This window comes from Anomalospiza imberbis, chromosome 1 (assembly GCF_031753505.1).
Source record: "Anomalospiza imberbis isolate Cuckoo-Finch-1a 21T00152 chromosome 1, ASM3175350v1, whole genome shotgun sequence".
NCBI lineage: Eukaryota > Metazoa > Chordata > Aves > Passeriformes > Viduidae > Anomalospiza > Anomalospiza imberbis.
In genome coordinates, this window is record NC_089681.1 from 59,935,849 (window position 1) to 59,954,567 (window position 18,719).

At 37.9% G+C, this 18,719-nt stretch overlaps 2 long non-coding RNA genes across 2 annotated transcripts; one reads left to right on the forward strand and one right to left on the reverse strand.

Annotated features, from left to right (window-relative positions):
* Positions 1-1,905: 1,905 nt before the first annotated feature.
* LOC137476026 (uncharacterized) lies at positions 1,906-9,218 on the reverse strand. The gene is made up of 3 exons (XR_011000202.1): positions 8,830-9,218; positions 6,754-6,879; positions 1,906-2,651 (listed from the first exon to the last, which is right to left on the reverse strand). It is a non-coding gene; the product is annotated as an uncharacterized lncRNA (long non-coding RNA).
* A 4,572-nt stretch (positions 9,219-13,790) lies between these two features.
* Positions 13,791-18,521, forward strand: LOC137476051 (uncharacterized). Its single transcript, XR_011000211.1, has 3 exons — positions 13,791-14,156; positions 14,932-15,064; positions 16,837-18,521. It is a non-coding gene; the product is annotated as an uncharacterized lncRNA (long non-coding RNA).
* The last annotated feature ends 198 nt before the right edge of the window (positions 18,522-18,719 follow it).

Here is an 18,719-nt window from a genome sequence, read left to right on the forward strand (position 1 = left end):
TTAGAATTACAATCGACTCCTGGGTGGTTTTCCACAGAAAAACGCAAGCAAACAAACACAAAACGTTACCTACTCGAGACCACTGCCCACTGGGGATGTGTGGCAGGAGCAAAACTGCAGCTGTCTGCCCAGAGCCCAGCAAGACATGAGAGATCTCTGGTGGCCTTTGGGACAGGGCTGCCAACGCCATCGCGTGAGTTCTGCATCCCTTGGCACCCTGTCTTGGATTTATCTTGGCTGTTAATACCAGCCATCAGTCTTGTTCCTCCCAAAGCTGGCTGCTCAGGAAAGAAACTGCTTTACCTCTTCCCTCTTATTGCCTCCCACTCATAACAGACAATTTTATGTTCTTGGCACAGCTAAGAGTACCAGCCTGTTGGCTCAGCAGAAATAAACTCATGCCATGAAAAAGTCCTTCAGGCTCAGGTGCGACGGCGGAGGAAAGATGCTGAAGAACCTTCAGGTAATCTGGACATGACTTCATGAAAAATGGCAAGTGAAATATGCCACTCTTAAATAACAATTAAAATAAAAATCTTGGACAAGACCTGTATAACATTTAACTGTTACTAAGATCCCATTTTATGAAAAATCCTGATAGGTTTCTTCATTTTATCATGCTAACTAGAATGAGATACAACCAAGAAATTCTGAGTGAGTTTATTAGTTACCTAATACTGTTTTTATAATGTGAAACTCATTTTTTTAATGTTCTGGGGTTGCACTATTCTTGATGAGAAGAATGTAAAAACTTATTTACTATGAAAATCCAGAAGAAAATGAGATCTGTGTTCCATCTTTTGGCACCTGATTGAGTATTAATTTGTATAATATTATAATACTGAATTTATATTACTAGCTCCATTTTTGACTGTGTTGAGTTGGAGTGTTCTAACATAAGAACCTTGGCAAAAGAGGAAAGAAATGTTTTCATCAGTTTTTGTCTGAAGTACTGATTTTGCTTGTAGTGAACAGTATTTTGCAGAGCATAGGTTGCATAAAGCTATGGAGACAATCTGTCATCTGTCAGTAAGTGTTATCCAAGTTATGTTGTGTCCCTAGGAAACACAAAATAGTACTTAAATAAGCATGACAGTGTAAATTAGTTATTGACTCATTACCCTTGGATCTTATGCAAAACTGTTCTCTACATTCTAGTATTAATGTTTTGAACAGCTACTACGATGTTGGCACCAATGCTGCTTGCAGGGAGGTGGGGGATTTATTGCTTCAGGCTTCTCTTGCCTTTGCAAAGCAAAGTTATTTCTCACTGTGCCTCTGTTTTCAAATGGAAGCTGTGCAGTCTATCAGACCATGCAGACGTGACCTTTGAGTTGTTCGTGGGCGTGGAGTGCTCAGCACGTGTCCACATAAAAATATGCCAGGTCCTGGAAAGCCTCCTATGTTCCAAAAAATGCTGAGATGCACATTTAGTGCACAAGTATAGAAATGTGTGTGGTCTTCCTTTTATTCACTTTTGTATAAATGGAAAAAATACTGGAACTGACAAGCCAATTAATTAAAATTTACTGAATAACTAGAAGTATCCCAGAAGCAGCAAATCCTCAGGGTGCCACCCTTTAGTTGTCTGCTGCCCTATAAAAGCAGCTTTAGTCAACAGGGATGATCCATGTGATGGAGCCTGGACTGCTCTTCCAGGAGTGTTTCCCTACAGAGAACCTCATTTTCACTACTGTGCATCCAAGATGGGTCATGCTCAGGAAACACTTTAAGGTCTTCACCCACAAATAGGCAGTCTCCAACTCTTGGTCTACTTGCTTTAAAATGACCAAAAAAAAAACCCAAAACCAGAACAAAACCAAAATAAACCCAAAAAAAAATCAAAACCAAAAAAAACCCAAAAACGAAACCAAATTAAAGTGGCATGGGGTGGGAAATTGATTTAATGGTGTTTTTTCAGACTTGCATATCTGTTAAGCTTCAATACAAGGTATTTATTTAGTAAATATGGAATATTTTAATTAAATATTACCTAAAGAAGTCTTGTAAATTTTGACAAATTCAAAATAAACCTTAATTTAACTTCAATGTAGTATATTTTTTAAGTGAAGGAAATTTTGAAAACATCTGAGTTGATATTTCTGGGGGAAAAAACTTTAATGGGAGATCATAAACCACTCTAAAAATGATCAAAATATAAATGCACTGCCTATTAGATAAGGTGATAAAAGCTCCAGTGCACACCCACAAAAGAGCATGGAGAAACAACAGCAGCAGGAGGAGCTGGAATAATAACTTGCCCTGACTGTTCCCAGGCTCATTGCAGAGGCCCTCTTGAAAACATTTTATGTGATTTGTTTAGAGCACAGATTATTTACCAGATTGGTTTAACAAATTAAATTCAGTTTTGTGGCTTCCAAAGATATTGAAATCATGCTGCTCTTTCTTCAGCAGAGTTCTTCAGGGAATACCAAGAGACCTCTCACCCCAAGAACACATTCTTTATTATTAGCAGATCCTGGTTGCACTCCTTTTGAATCCTGTTCATTCCAGTGATGCTATTGGTGACTGACTCAAGCAGGATTTCCTTGGACATCTCCCTTTCTCAACCTCGGCAACTGCGTTCACTTGTGTGACTTGCTTGATGATTTCCAGCATCCCTCCAGTTTTGTAGAGAAGAAATCCATTGTCTTTCACTTGCCAGCAAAGACCATACAAGCGAATGACATATAATTTCTGTAGCTGCTGAAGTCTTACCTTTACTAAATATATAAATATTACTTGCACATTCTGGAAAGTTTAAGTATAATTTTATGGGTGCTGGGATCCCCGACTTGGGAACAATGATGTCTGAACTCCAATGATTTCAAAAGGCTAATTAATTACTTTATCATACTATATTATTCTATAACTTTATTACACTATATTACACTAACAAGAGCATGAACTCATAAGGTCCCTTGGGACATCTGCTGCGTTGAAAGAGCTCTATGGAATATGGGGTTTTAGGTTCTGAGGGATTCTAGTGACTGCCGCTGTACACCTTAGAACAGTCTGACTAGCAAAAGCCTAGCTTAGAGGCTGGGGACGCATTGAAATTTGCCCAAGGTGGCAAATTTCCAGTTTTAATATTGTCATAAGTGTATGAAATAGTAATTATGAGCATTTTAGAGTGATCATCATATATGGCATAAAACAATTAATGACGGCTATTGCTGCCTTCAGAATCAAGCTGAGCCACACTGAATTGAACACAACTGCAAATACAACTAAAAGAGTAAAGCCGTGTCACCACTAAATGATCAGGCTCTTGATGGTCTGATTCAGAAAGGTATTTAAATCTAATTCTAACAAAAAGTGGCTGCCTTGTTCTATTGCATATTCACAGATTGTAGTAAAAAGAAGTAAATGAGGCTTAAAAATTATCCTGAAATGAAGTCATTCAGCTGTATTTATGCTCTTGAATATGTAGCCAGTTTTGCAAATAATAGAAAATTGCTCTGAAGATACGGAAGTTGTGTTACATCAATCTGCTAATTTTAAAAGACCTTATTTAGAAGAATTATGAAATATCTGATGCAAGAAAGTCCTCCTGTGGCAATATGCAGCATTTCTCCATTTAAAATATGTATTTTCATATTAACCTTTATATCTGCGTCCACCACATCTTTGTTTTAATTTACAAAGTTTGGCAATTTATGACAGGACAGGAAAGGAATTAGTTATATTTAGCAACAGAAAAGTAATTTCTCATTTTTCTAGAGTCAAGCAGCTGCTACAAAATTAGCTAAACCACTATATCACAATTCTTCACCACGGTGATTCTTTAGGTCACCCTCATGGGTCTTCAATTTTATTATGTTCAGAGTTTGGCACCTGGTAATTTTCAGAATCAGGAAATAGAAGGAAGCAATATATTTCTATATATTTTTCTTATGAGAAGAATTCTTCTTTATTTAAGAAGACAAAGTATCAGTCATTTTGAAAATATTAAAAACCAGAATAATAACCACAGCAAGGTCAATGCCGACTTTTTTAATCAGACTTTGGAATTAAAATGTTCTGCATGACAAAGAAACCTTACCTAACCCTGAGAGAAATTGTCCATGTACAGGGAAATTTGAATTCCTTGTTCAATAGCCAAAGGAGTTTAAGAAAAAGTTATGATAAGACACTCAGGATTATTGTTCCTTAAAAAGTTCTTGCTGCTGCCAACTTCCATGGGCTATGTTGGCTAAAATGAAAAAAAGATTAGGTAATTGTCTCTCTATATAAAATGGTTATATGACTTGTACACCAGTATTAGCGCTATCATCTATCGTCTGCTCTTACCTTCCCAGAAAATTCAGATATTCAGAGGAATATTTGTATTAGGAAGTTGGGAGAATGCCACCTACAAGCATCATACAGCATAACAAGTCTAAGACCGTGTAGGGCAGGACTGATCCCTCTCAAATTCAAAGCAGATTTAGAATTTTCATACTGTAATGGATTTATGTGTATAAGCTATTCCTTAAAAAATTGATTCTGTGTTTAGGTTTTGTTCTGATATGAATGGGTGGGTTTCAGTCCTTAATCAGGGACATGATTTCTTAACATGGTTTGAAGAGATTTTCTTAACCCTTTTGGATATTCCCTGTCACTTTGACAATCACTCATGTTGGTGTTTGCCTGCGACATACACACACACAGCTTAAACCCTACCAGTTACTAGTTTGGTACAAAAACAGCACAAAAAGCTGCATGTTATTAGCAGGGTTTTTTTCAAAGTTGAAATCTGGAAGAAGAAATCAAATCAGTCAGGAGCTAATAGCATGAACTACAGAGATAATCTCCCAATGCAGTTACAATGCTGAATAACTGATTTTCATCACTCTGGGGTGCAATAAACCACGTTTTCAGAAGAAATTTTAATTAGATCTTTATAAAAGAGCTGTCAGTGTATTTCAGAGATGCTGCTATGCTGACGAGATGTGTAGTTCAATGGGAAGCTTTAAGAGCAAATACATCAGGATCTTAATGGCCATTCTGCTAGAAATGTGTACGCAGTCATTAGAGTCAGCAAATACAGGGTGGGAGACGGCATGGCTGTAGATGAGAAGTGTAGAATCACTACTTCTATGCAACATTTAATTTCAAGAGCCTTGATTTGAAAATCAGGCTGTTAAAAGGTTGCTCTTGTTTTTGGTGTCATCTCAGTAAAACCCCAAGACTTATAGCAAAGCATACCTGCCCCCTTCTTCACTATTCTTCAAAAAATCCTGTAGCTGGTTAGCTGGCTGATTCAGCTGTGCAAGGATACAGCTCATGTAAATACGTATCAGATCACTAGATGTCCTCCTCCCACAAAATTTCTTGTCATTCACAACTAGCAAACATTTTCTCTTAAAAAGGACCTACAACCAGGTGCAGCACTAACAGATTGCCAGTGCAATTTTGTGTATTCACAAACGACCTGTGCCCAGGAAGCAGCCAAGGGTAGGTCAGAGCCTTCAAGCCCAAACGCAGGAGCACCGCACTTGCTGAGAATGGGTAATGGTGTTCACCACTCCTTCCAGGCAGACTCATGCTTTATCACACCTGTCTTGTCATCGTTATATTCAGTGTGTCAAAACAGTGATCTCATTCTAATGGCAAAGGCCTAAGACTGGAATCACCTGCATGCTAGCTATGTAAATAATGAGAATTTTTTGACTGGAAAATTAGGAGCAGATCAAAAACTTCAATGTGGAAAGTGAGGTAACTACAGTCAGGCACCAAAAGCTGAATGAAAGTATCAAGTTGTATCATTATACCAACAATTAAAGTTTGCATGGTCAAAATGTTGTGTAGCAGAGCCTCGTGTCTTTTCTAACCTGAGAAATTATGCAAGGTATTAAGCAGAGTGAAGGGTGTACTTTGACTTTAACTGACTATGTATTTCACTTTATTGACTTGCTAGAAGAAAAGCTTTTTTACTTACAGGGTAAAGTTTGTCCTTATTTTTTTCTTCTAAGACTATCTACTTCAATGGATGATTGCACCTTTGGCAAATATTGACTCTCTGCCTTGCCTAAAGATCTGAGCTTATGATTAGGTTGTGGGTTTTTTTTCCCTAGAAAGCATGATTTCCTTATTTACACAACTGAGACATATATTGATATGATATGAAAACAAGAATAATGGAATGAAATTTTACTGCAATCTTGCAAAGCCATTTGATTCTTTGAAGAATCAAAAAATTTTGGCAAGGATGTGCATCTTTCAGTGCATTTTTTTGTTCAGATTTCAGGCTTACAGAAATGTAAAATGTCAGGTTTCTTTCACCCATGGCTGTCAGCATTCCGTTCTAAACATTAGCCAACAACTAACATTTTGGCTTGAGGCCACTGGGAAGATACTGTTCTGCAGTTTCTGCTACCACAAGCCACGATATCATGAAATGCCAAAGACTCTCCGTGGGTCAAGGCTGGACAAGAGAAATGACTGGGAAGAAGGTAGCTCTTATGGAGCAGTCAGAGAAATCAACCTGAAGAAAGGAACTGAAAGACTCTGTAAACTGTAATGATCATGTTTAATGAAACAGTCCGACTTCTAATCAAGTAGACGTGCTATTAATGCTTAATAATTGGTAAAAATGCAATCCTGCTTTCTCTCCTTTTACTAGCAGGTATCTTACACAGCAGGACCACTTTGATCAAATAGCTTCTTTTGCACTTGCACAAGCAGCAATCATTTCACAGATAGACTGCATAAGGTTTGCCTCATTTTCACTTCAGAATACAGCAATTCAGGATGTAATTGTCACTTCACACTGTATTCACCCACATGAAAGTGCCATTTGAAACAACAGGGGAGGAACTCAATAACACCAAGTCCATGTTTGCCTTGTTAGTGCACTTTTGTTGTGGATATTGGTGTCTTGCTGGTAAATCTGACCTTGTGAGAAAAAACATTGTTAGAGAAAGACAAACATAAATGTTTCCATGTTGCATCTTTCCAAAACAGACTAAAGGAGTTAACCTGTGAGAGAAAAAGTGCCCTTGACTGGGCCATCTGCACAAATAGGGCTTGAATGTTGTTGCCATTTTACATCTTTAGCACTAAACAAAGATAAATGGAAACTTTGTTCTTATTGCTTGCTACTTCTACACTCCTTTTTTCCCCCTCGTATCTTCCCCTTCTAATCATAGTAAGTCATGTGCAAATCACAACTCAGCAATATGGTTTTTTAAGTAGCTATTCTGGAGACATTTATGTTTCAGATGTAAGCAATCAGCTTATGAAGCACCTCACAGGTTCATGCTTTTTTTTTTATCCTAGGCACTAAAGGGCAAAAAGCATAGAAGTAACTAGATGTGTGCTCATTTTTCTGACTTTGTGTTTGCTTGTATTACAAGGTCTAGGAACAATAAAGAGCTGAATTACTATCCACAGTATCTTCTCCTAAATGGACCTGGATGGTGTTTTGTATGGGACATAGGTTTGTTCTCTTTGCACAGTCTGAAAAAGAAAATTATCTATATATTGGGCACAATGAACTACATTTATAGATGATTATGAGGTCAACACTGTGTGTGAAAGTGAAGTTGTACTAAATCAAGAGTAATCTTCTTTAAGGACAGGAACAGGTAGTTCAGACACTTTGACAACTGCCTTGTGAATGGGCTGTGACACCAACCTCCCCATGTAGCTGCAACAGCACCAATTGGTTCTGAGCAGTTGATAAGAAAAGAGTTTTTGAGTTCAGCTGATCCTGTCATAACACATAAAGGTGCTGCAGCTCACAAAATGCAGCACAAGGGAACATGGCTTGAAGTCCCACAACATTTTAGAAGGGTGTTATTTTATTCTCTCATATGCATGTAAACTTCAGGTGACAGCTTTCCTTCCAAGCTGACCCAAGTGTGCTCAGAAAAAGAAACGATGTAGAACAGGTAAGAGGAGACAAGGCTATGGTGAGAATATGAAAGCACTTTACCAGAAAGCTCTAATTCTACTGCCTTTTACACTGGTGTCACACCAGTTTCCCCTGAGCATTACAGAGCATTTACACTTGGCCTAGACAAGAGCTCCAACTGAGTCTATAGTGGTGCCACATAATTTGTATTACACATTAAATAATTATGTATTTACCTTCCAAATTTCCAAAACTTGGGCTGAGAAACTGGTCAAATTACTGGACCTTACACAAGAAGTGTTTAATAAAATTTAAGTACAAAACAGGCAGTGGTCATAATTAGATGGTAGAAAGTAAAAAAAGGTAAAGCTAACTTACTTCTATTCACCCACATTTCTTCTCTGTTTAATCACTGATCTCAAGGTAAGTTTGGGTCAAGACTGTAGCAAGATCTATGTAACGCCGTGATAAAAATTCTTAGGTTTTGCTTTCTGGTCAGATAAAAACTGATATGGGCTGAAACTCCTGCTGCACTGTAGGTGAAGTAAAAGCCTATTTTTAATTTTTTTTTTTTTTTTTTTTGAGATTGCAGCATCAGCAGTTTCAGGATGAGCTGTTTCCTGTTCTGTTAAATGGAAGCCTGTGGTGTAAAAATAGACAGTGCTATATATTGAAGGCTTAAGCCTACTTAAGTTTTACAGATTTATAAAGTTCACTAATCATTACCAATTAAAAGGCTGCTTCATTCTGCATAAATTAATCATAATGACGCACTTAACTGCAGGGCCTGCTGAAAATATTTATTTTGAAAAAGTGGTACCAAATTTAATCCAGAAGTGGTGCTTATAGTAATAGTCAAAGCTTTTAAACTGCTACAATTACAATTTTTTTTCTAAATTCCATATAATTCAGCAAGACTGTGCTACCAGTGTCTTTGCATCTGGTAACTATCAGGCAGGTTCTGAAAGGCAAGAACAGAAAAGCAGTACTTTGAGTTTCTGGAGGACTGAGAGTATACAGTGTTCCCATCAGACTTTCTTACATTCAAGATTATGGCTGAGAACAAAAGGATTGATTCCATGTTACTGCGAGAGAGAGTAACACAGTTCTTACCCAGTATCCTGCTCCTGAAATGCTTGGGTATTAGAAGGATATCCTGGGTTAAATTCCTTCTAGGTCTATGCCAATAGCAAGGCTTCTGTTATGTGTTATCAGGTTTGTACATACTGGGGTCCTGACATCAGAATATTTTCAGGAGGAGAAGCTGCGTGCTTTAGCTCTGTACCAGCAACAGAGGTTTCACACAGAGCCCTTGAGAGGTGTGTGCAGCTCCCTCTTTAAACCTGCAATGTCTGACTTTGTGGGTTCCCATAAATCATTCCTGCCAAAGCTTCTTAAAGAGTGTTGGAGGCAGGAGAGTCTGCGTGCTCATCATAGCACACCGTGTTAGAGCAGAGACAGTGCACAAAGACCTACAAGCTGATCCAGGAAGTCAGAACTCATTAACTTTTACTGGATTTATGAAAAGCATCGTTCTCTAAAAAAACAGCAACCAGCTGACAAATGGCCGAGAATGAGCTCCCAGGAAACACAACATGAACAGATGGAATTGTTTTATTCAGTGCAAAATAATGCAAACAAATGAAAATATCTGAAATACTGTGAATATAGTATGGACTTACTATTAGGATAGAATTGATACTTTTATTTCATGAAAAGTATCTTTCCTAGCAATTGTGATAATGAAGTACATGTGGCATATGTTAAGCACTAGCTGAATGTTAAACTAACCATTGTTAAATCATTATCTTTACTCATAAACATTTATTAAGTCATAAGTATGTTGTTCTCACTATTCAAATAACCAGAAATCAGTCATTAGCTGGATAGAATTTCAAGTGGAAACACATCAAATCTCTAAGGTCTTCAGCTTTTGTGATATCTCCAAGGTGTTCCAAGGAGCAGAAAATAGTGATGACCTTAGACACTGGCAGTGGCTAGACAACATCTTATTTTAAAAAATCAATGCTGTTTCAATGCTGTTTTATTGTAGGCAGTAGAATAAAAAATGTATTGAATACTTTCAGTTTATATGTTTACACTGTGCCTAATATAGATATTTTGGTAAGTGATGTAAAAATTCTTCTTTTTCTCTCGAACTGGCTTTTCTCCAGATTCTCTTTAATGAGCATAAAGTTTCTATCAAATCAAGCCAAGTCAAATTAAAAACACTTATTATGCCTCCATCTTAGCAAAATACACATGCAAGGAAAACCACCTGCTTACTGACTGTGAGTCTGGAGCTAGGAAACTTCTGCCTTTATGAGAATGAGGATTTCTCTGTATCAGTCCCACAACATGTACCATCACTTGCTTATGGTTTTCATAAAATCAAGAGGCAGATCCTACTATCCTTGCGTTAGAAGCATTTCCTTGATTTTCAGTTTAAAGTTTTGCTTGGAGACATATCTGAAGAAATATCAATGAGGCTCAGAGAAAGCATGTTATTCTCCCATATTTTTGAACTGTCTTCCTTGAAATCCATAGACTACACTGCCTTTAATTTTTTGTCATCAACACCATAAACCAAGTGCTAACCTTAGCAATTGTGCCAAACTAGTAGTGAAGATAAATATTTTGCAATTTTCGCCTGAACAGTATAGTATTAAAGCACTTACATGGGATTTGAAAGTGCTATTCCACACAGAAATGATACTGTGTTCTGCCCTCTTGGACTGTATGTTCTATTTTATCAAGGGGAACAGAAAAAATCAGTACAGGAGAAGATAAGACCACAGCAATTCATTCTAGAGTTAGAACAACTTCTACTTCTCTGAGACAGAAATATGGGTTACTGATTCTATGGTGTTTCATATCTGCAATGAGATTAATAATTACTGACAGCTGTACCCAACTGGAAGTTTGTTCAAAGCTACTGGATCCTTTCACTTGAAATACTCCAGCTAGGGAGTTGTGTCCTTTGATGGAGCATAAAATAGAGCATCTCTGCATGTCTAGAGGCTCTTTCCCAATGATTCCACCACAGAATTGCTTTCCATTTCCAAATGGCTGGTCTGAGCTGAAGAGCACCAAATGTGTGAATGTACTGGCTCTGGCTGAGCTGGAGATCACTTCCCCACAGCAGCCCTCACAGAGCTCTGCTCTGCAAGGTGTTGATAACTCACCTGTGCTTTGGATCCTGCTGAGCAGGGCCGGCACAGCATCAGCATTGTGCCTCAACATTCTCTACTCCCCAGTGGGCTGGGGACAGAGCCAGGACAGCTGACCCAAACTGACCAAAATAACATTCCATACCATATTAATATGGTTTGCAAATAAAACAAAGGGTGAGGGTGGGGAGAAGAGAGTGGCGTTTGTTATTACATTTATTTTTCAGAACAATCACTATGAGTGCTAAAGCCCTACTCCCTGGGAAGGAGGTAGGCATGACCTGCTGACGGGAAGTAGAGAATAAATCTCTTGTTTTCCTTTGCTTCTGTATGACCTTCATTAAATTGCCTTTGTGTTCTCCCACAAGCTTTCTTCCCTCTTAGTTTCTCCCCCCATCCCTTGTCTTGCTGAGAACAGGAGTGATAGAGCAGTGTGGTGGATGCATGGCATTCAGCCAAAGTCACTCATCACAATTAAAAATTGTATTCCTCAAATTATCACTGGAAATGACCTGAAAAGTCTACCCAGGATGTGGAAATCCTTCTTCAGTGCACTCTGGTGTCTTAATTTTCTCTTACTTTCACAATTCAATTCGAGAGACTTCAGCTTTGAATCAAACTAGCTTGGCACATCGTGGATGCACAGTATCCACTAACAGCTGTCTTTTAACAATATAAACATAAAAGACGTCATTCTGAATATTTGTTTTAAATCCAAATGTTTAAAACACATCATTAATTTTATTCAGGCAAATAGAATTAACTAAACCCACTGACACTGAATTGATAAAAATACATTGATTTATAGGTTTTATGACTCTCTGGAAATTCACTAAAAGCATTGTATGATCCCTTGTAAAACTGATTTATGTAGTCTTTTATTCAATACACTATATTAGGTACATATTATTGATAGCTTTCAGCATAAAATAATGCATACTGGTGCTTTCATTCAATATTGCAGACTACATACCCACTAAGTGCAAAAAGGGATTGTTTCTTCCCAGCAGAATAAGTCAGAAACTGATTTATAGAGATAATATAGAGTAGTAAATATTTATATTCTAATATTTTTACTTTAAATGCTTATTTGTGAAAATCAATTATTTGAAAGACACTCATTACATACAAAAAAGACATCCATAAAAAAGACATTGTATCTGAAGTATCATGGGCTCATACAGATAATACTTTTACTTACTGCTTATTTGTAAAATCAATTACAGAAAAGACAGTCAATATAAAAAAGACACTGGATCTGAAATATTATGGGCTCATACAGATAATACATGTAATGAATATAAGCATCAAAGTTGGTGCTATCTTGTTTCTTTCTCTTACTGCAGAAAATACTTTAGCACTAATATTTAGTGCAAGACACCTAAATTCTCCAACACTTGTGAAATATTTATGAAAGCTTTTTACCACATTAACCGTGCCTTAGAACGATATTCACCTGTATCATAGCTGTGCCCTGAACACGTTTGGGGCAGCTCTTGAGTAGTCTCAAATCTCACCATCCAATTCTTCCTTCTTTTACCATCCACTCCTTCAAAATTAATTAAAACATCACTTGATGCTATTAAAGAAGAAGGCCATGCCTTTATTTCTACAGTCTAATGATAAAGTAGTATCCTAGCATTAATTATAGGCCATATAGCAAATTATGAAAAATAGCAATACTGTGAAGTATTTATCACCAAATAACATCCCACACAGGAATAAGACATTATCGAATTGCATCTGGCAGAACTCTCACCCCAAATAAATTTCAATCTCTCTGCTTCTTGGATCCACTGTCCCACTTCCTCTTTGCTTTTATTCAGTGGCCTAAGTTCTGACATTTAATCTCTCTAGGACTATTAAAAAACAAAACAAAAAAACCCAACAACAAAAAACCCCTCCTATCCAGTACCTCTGTTTGGAGCTTATACCTAGTTTAATAACAATAAACATGAAAACTTCTCTTTCTCTGTGCCAACATTTCTGAAGAATGCATTATGGTTAAATAAACAGATAATTTTCATTCACTAAAAGTGAAATATTAAAATGCTAAAAGGGTCATTGCTACCTGTGGATTCTCAACACTTTTCATTTCTTACATAGTTTTTGATTGTCATATGCTTTCAATTTGTACTTATTTAAAACCTTGCCTCTTCCTGCAGCAGAATGAATTTTGGCTTCACTAATTGCCTCAATGTTATCAGTGCTGCCCAGATTTTTCTTTCCAAAACCCACACACTGCTGGTGCTTTTTTATTTCTCCTGTGCTCAAAAAAATAAACAAAATTCAACTAAAAGGATCAGACTAACATTAGTCCGTGTTTTTTTGAAGTTGAATGGCATTGAAAATGACTCATTTGCTGGCAAAGCACAATACTGCTAAAGAGACAGGAACAACTTCATTGAATCCTCAGGTCGCTTAGAAGTCTTTACAATATTGCCAAAATTAAGCTTGGAGAAAAGATAAACATGTCTTTTCAAAAATCGGAGTGTTTGTGGAAAAGTATTCTGATGACTAGAAAAGGTAGACTGTGTGTCTCCTGTTGCTAATACATTTCTTATCTGATAAAACAGAACTTGGTGATAGTCTTACTGAAAAGGGCTGGCTATGCAAGATGTCCTCATCTTATATTTTTACAGTCATCTCATACAGGTTCTCAAGGGCATATCAGTCTCACTGTTATCATAAAGCTGATTGAACAATTCCTTAGGGATTAAAGATTTTTTTTTTCCTTAGAAAACTGTGCTGGGAGAGAATATAATGTAAAATACATTCTCTTTCATTCTTTTTTCCCTTGCCTGAGAAGAATTAATAAGAAAAGTTCCCTAAATGTGACTTTCAGACATTTTGTGATGTATGTGTGCCCTTCAGAGATAGGCACTAAACCAGACATATATGTGCATTCTCTGGTTTATTGACAGAAACCAAATATGTTTTCTCACTTCTGCCATTTTTTAATAATATATTCACGTTTCTGCTCTGGACATCACTGCTGAGATTTGGACATCTTTTCTGCCTTCCAGTTAATCCTTCAGCTGCCATAAAATGTACCTTTATTTAATCTGAAGACAGTATCATTGTAATTTCAGAAGACATATAATCTGCATAACCAGTTTTGTAGTAGCTCACTGATAGATTTCTGAGTAAGTGTGAAAATATTGTGATTGTTTTTTTGATTGGCCTAGGCGATTTGATAAGGTAATTTATGTCATCATTGCATGAAGAAGTGACATTTTCTCCTTCTTTAGGATATACAAGTAGTAACATTTTTAAAATCTGTGCTGTGCTCTGAAAACATTTTCTTCCAAAAACTTATTGCTGTCTTGTGTATACAGATATATACACAAGCCAAAACTTCTGCCTTGTGTATACAGATCCTCTCCTCACATACACTAAGGTGAAGTTATATGAATCAAAGAAAATTAAAAAGAAGTAAAATATCTCCGCAGGTCTAAGGTAGAGAAAATATAAGATCTTTATGTCTTATATCTGGTTTCCATACACACAGGCTGTTATCTGGAAAGGTAACAGCTTGTGGAGACTGCTTGTTTTCCCTTCACAGCCAGCAATGCCTTGGGTAAAATAAACTGGAACAAATTTTGGGAGTGCATTGTGCCCAGAGCCCATATAGGATCAGGAATTCAAAGCCCCTCAAGCTGACCAACATATACATTTGTCACTGGTCTGGTGCAATGAAGATGACCTGATAAAGATCACACTATGACAGTTTTGCTTTTGCATTGGTTGCTGTACAGATAGAAACTGTTTCCTGTGGCCAGCTCTCTTCCGCTAGTGATGCAGATAATGGTAATTCCACAGGCAAAGCTACATTTAGTCTTCATTTTCATCTGAAATATGAGTTGGTCTGTTGTACACAATGCAGTCATTTACTACTCATTTTCCTTTACTGATATTTAGGAGTTGAAGCACAAAGTGATCCTAAAATGTAGTTAAAGTGAGGCAACAGCTGCCATTGTGACCACAGCTACAGCAGCACCACAACCATACAAATCAAGGTTTCATTCATCTTGGAGCCAGCACACAGTAGAAAGTATCCTCAAAATGGAACTCTGTTGTAGTTAAAAAAATGCATTGATTTGTCTGCATGGGGATTAACAAGGACAAAAGCTGACCTTAGCAAACAGCAACAGAACAGTAAAGTCTTTCCTACTAATTTGCATTCAAGGGCTTTTCCCCACACCATGTCTTGGAAATAATTTGCAAAATGGTCTTTCCTACATGCTTTTTAATATTTTTCTCACTGAATTATTACCAACGAAATGAACATAACAAAATACTGCCATTCACAGCAAGAGGAAAGCCAAGGCACTCGATCTATTTGTAAAATGGTAAAAGACAATTGATAGTGTGGGTAAGAATTTTTATATTCATTTATTAATTCATAAACTACAGTATATATCATCTCATCTTTCAACAACAGCTGATGTCTCCATTTTCCTTGAGAAACCCCTGCAGGTTCCATTATAAGAAACATAATTAATATGTTTTAATGAGATATGGATTGATTATGTTGGGAAAGCTGACATTTTCATCCATCATTCTAAATGTTGTTTAATGATGGATTACCAGCCTGCAATTCCTCTGATATGAGATTAAATAAAACATCAGGCTGTTTCAGCAGACTAGTCCAAGGAGATGACAATAAATCTGCTCAATTATTGTATCAACAATCTGGTTTTCACTAATAATGATATTATTATTTCATTTAGACTTGTTCAGGCATCATAGATTATTTTATTTCAGTCAGTCAATGGGAGCAAGTGCAGTATTTTATTCTCAGAGTTGCAAAGAACCAAGCTTTAAGAGAGTACAGTACATGCAGCTCAGCAGGCTTCAAGCAGACAGAAGAAAGCTACCAATCCCCTTTCAAACCAAAAATACATTGTGAAAGAACATTTTGTTTGCAACCTAGTTAAGTAATCTGAAAGCCTCAACCAAAGGATACTGTGTGAGAAGCTGATCCACTGAAAACAGAGTTACTGGATCCTCTGTGACTTGTGCTTCACCTTGGTTCTGTTGTATATTTATAATTAAGATCATTCAGACGATCTTTTGGCCTGAAAAATTAGACTGCAAATAACTGCAACAAAAAGAATCCCTCTTTTTTTTCCTTGCTGTATGCTCATAAAGCAGAAAGCATGCAAAGTTTATTAGCAGAAGCCTAACATAAAGAGGATTTTTGCCAGCCAGTCCTAATAAATTCCCCCTCCTGGAAGTCTAATCAAAAACATTACATTTCACTCAGCACCCTTGTTCTCCTCAGAATGTTTTGTAATGGCAGATAATACTGCAATATGGAGCATGTCCAGTGCCTAGTAAAGCCACACAGACATGGGGGAACTTTTAATAGCTGAGAAAGTTTCAGTCTTCTACCCCAGACTGAAAACCAGTGGAGGAGGTGGTCCGTGGAAAACACGCCACACATATGTGTATGATCCCTGCTGCTTTACCAGTTACTTTTCTGCAAAATAAGGAAATACTGAAATACTGGCTCCTCTACTCTCTAAACACCAGAAAGGTGACAACCTTGCAGTGATAATTTATAGTCTGCTCCTTGCAGAAGGGAATTTTTCCAACTCTGCTCCAAAACCTATTTCCCAAGTTTTCATGGACCTGACTCTTTCCCTCCGCTTATGGGCATCCCCAGTTGTCAATAAAATAGAATTTTCCTCAAAAGCAAAAGTGAAAACACAAGATCACTTATACTCTAGTTGTGGAAACTCTATACTGAAGTTGCAGGAGACAGGTGAAGAGGAGGCGTGTAGAGCATATAATTTATTTCTTCCTTAGTATTACCACTAGGAGCCAGTGAAGAAGTGAAAGCTGCTGAGATGAAATGGAAAACTTGCTCCAGTAAAAAATGTTCTCCCTGGCTCTTTCCTGGCTCATAGACCATCAGATAAGCTTTGATATGATAGACCAAAACAAGGACATGGTACAGTCCATGATGGTGTCATCATGAAAGGATAACCACAAACTTCTCTGCAGTGCTGGACTAATTTAGCTTTAAGGCAATATGGGGGTGATTCTCATTACTAGTCAAAAAGGCAAAGAGAAATGTCATCTCTTCAGTATACAACTGTTTTGCCTTGTCTTTTTACTTCCCCTCTGATTCCCACCTTACTAATATTTTTTAACAGTAGGCTGTATGACTTTTCCTGAAGATAGTCAAATCTCCCTTGGTGCAAGCTCTGTAAAGATACAATATGAACCTCTGAACTGTAACTCCGAAATTGTCTGACTGCATTTAAAATAATTTTCACGCTCTGTTGTTATGTCAATTTTTATTTCTCAATTTCTGTGATTTCCATGGTTAGGCCACAGTTAGGGAGGCTGAAGTCTGTTTATTTGATGTAAAAATAATTGTTCTAATAATGACACAAAAAAAGATCAATGAGAACATTGTATATTTTTTGATGTTGACCAAGACTGGTCGGTGTTGAAAGGGAAGTGTGTATAGAGAGAGGAAGCCTGGCTATCTGTCCTTACTAAGGCAGCCCCATTTCTCATGCCTTGCAGCCTTCCTGTCAGCAACCAGGGGTGATTCACAGAGCCAGTGAGGGAAGATGATTGCTCTCCAATGCTTTGCAAGCTCGTGAGTTCCTAATTTTACTGACTGGAAAAGCACCAGATATAGCTTCAGATTCTTCTGCAGGAAAAAATACTCATTTGGATACTCAAAGCTAGAGCTTTTTGAACCATCTGTGCAAGTACGCAAAGGGCTCCTTGGTGCAGTGCAGGCTGAGGGAGATAAGCCGCCTTCTTGTCCTGTCAGGAGATACCTCCCACCATCTTAGTGAAAGAAGGGGAAAGGATGAAAGCAGCAAATGCCCCTCTTTGTTTTCTCTGCACAGCAGTAGCTGGTCCAGTGCCCTTGGCTTTGTCACAAGCAGACTTTCTTTCTCCGTTTGCATGCCAGTCCCATGCAATCACAAAGGCATCAGAGCAAACAGCTCCCAACTGAGAACACCAGCAGCAGCTCCTGTTGTCCATTCTCTGCCTGTGAACTCCAGAAATGCTACCAAACTGAGGAGCAGACCAAGAAGGCAGATTACTGCAGAGGGCAGAAGCTAAGATGGTATTTTCCTGCTGAGCCAATTCTTGCCTTTCATAACACTGATGAGCTAAGAGGTTTAACACTGATGAACTAATAGGCTGAGTGTGATGTAAGCTATCTGAAGACCATGGAAGATTTAAAATATAGCCTACTAGATCAATGTTGATTCACCTCCAGCTCCTTTCCACAGCAGGTGCACTCACTTGGGTACAAAAAACCCTGTGAAGCTGCCATCAACCAGGACAGGTAATGCATTGCCAGACATCCAGGGGTAGTTAGGAGACCTGGCAAGCACCCATCCATCAACATCAAATGGTGCTTCTGCCACCCACTTGGTGCTGGTGGCAGGGAAGCCCTGACTCGAGGCTTAGCATTACTGGGAGGTTTCTCCCACTACAGGGGGCTGGTGCAGCCCTCTGAGCACCCTGAACCCCGCCAGCCATCTGCATGGAGGTGTGGAACATGCACAAGTTTGGTTACCAAACCTTGGTGAGACAGTGTTGTGCTTTTGCAGAAAGACCCTCTTCCCCCACATTCCAACCTAAATGGAAAAAATTCAGACCTGTTTCAGCCCGAGTAAGTGTCTGCCAACACTGAAAAGGATGATTGCATTCACCTCCAGGGCATC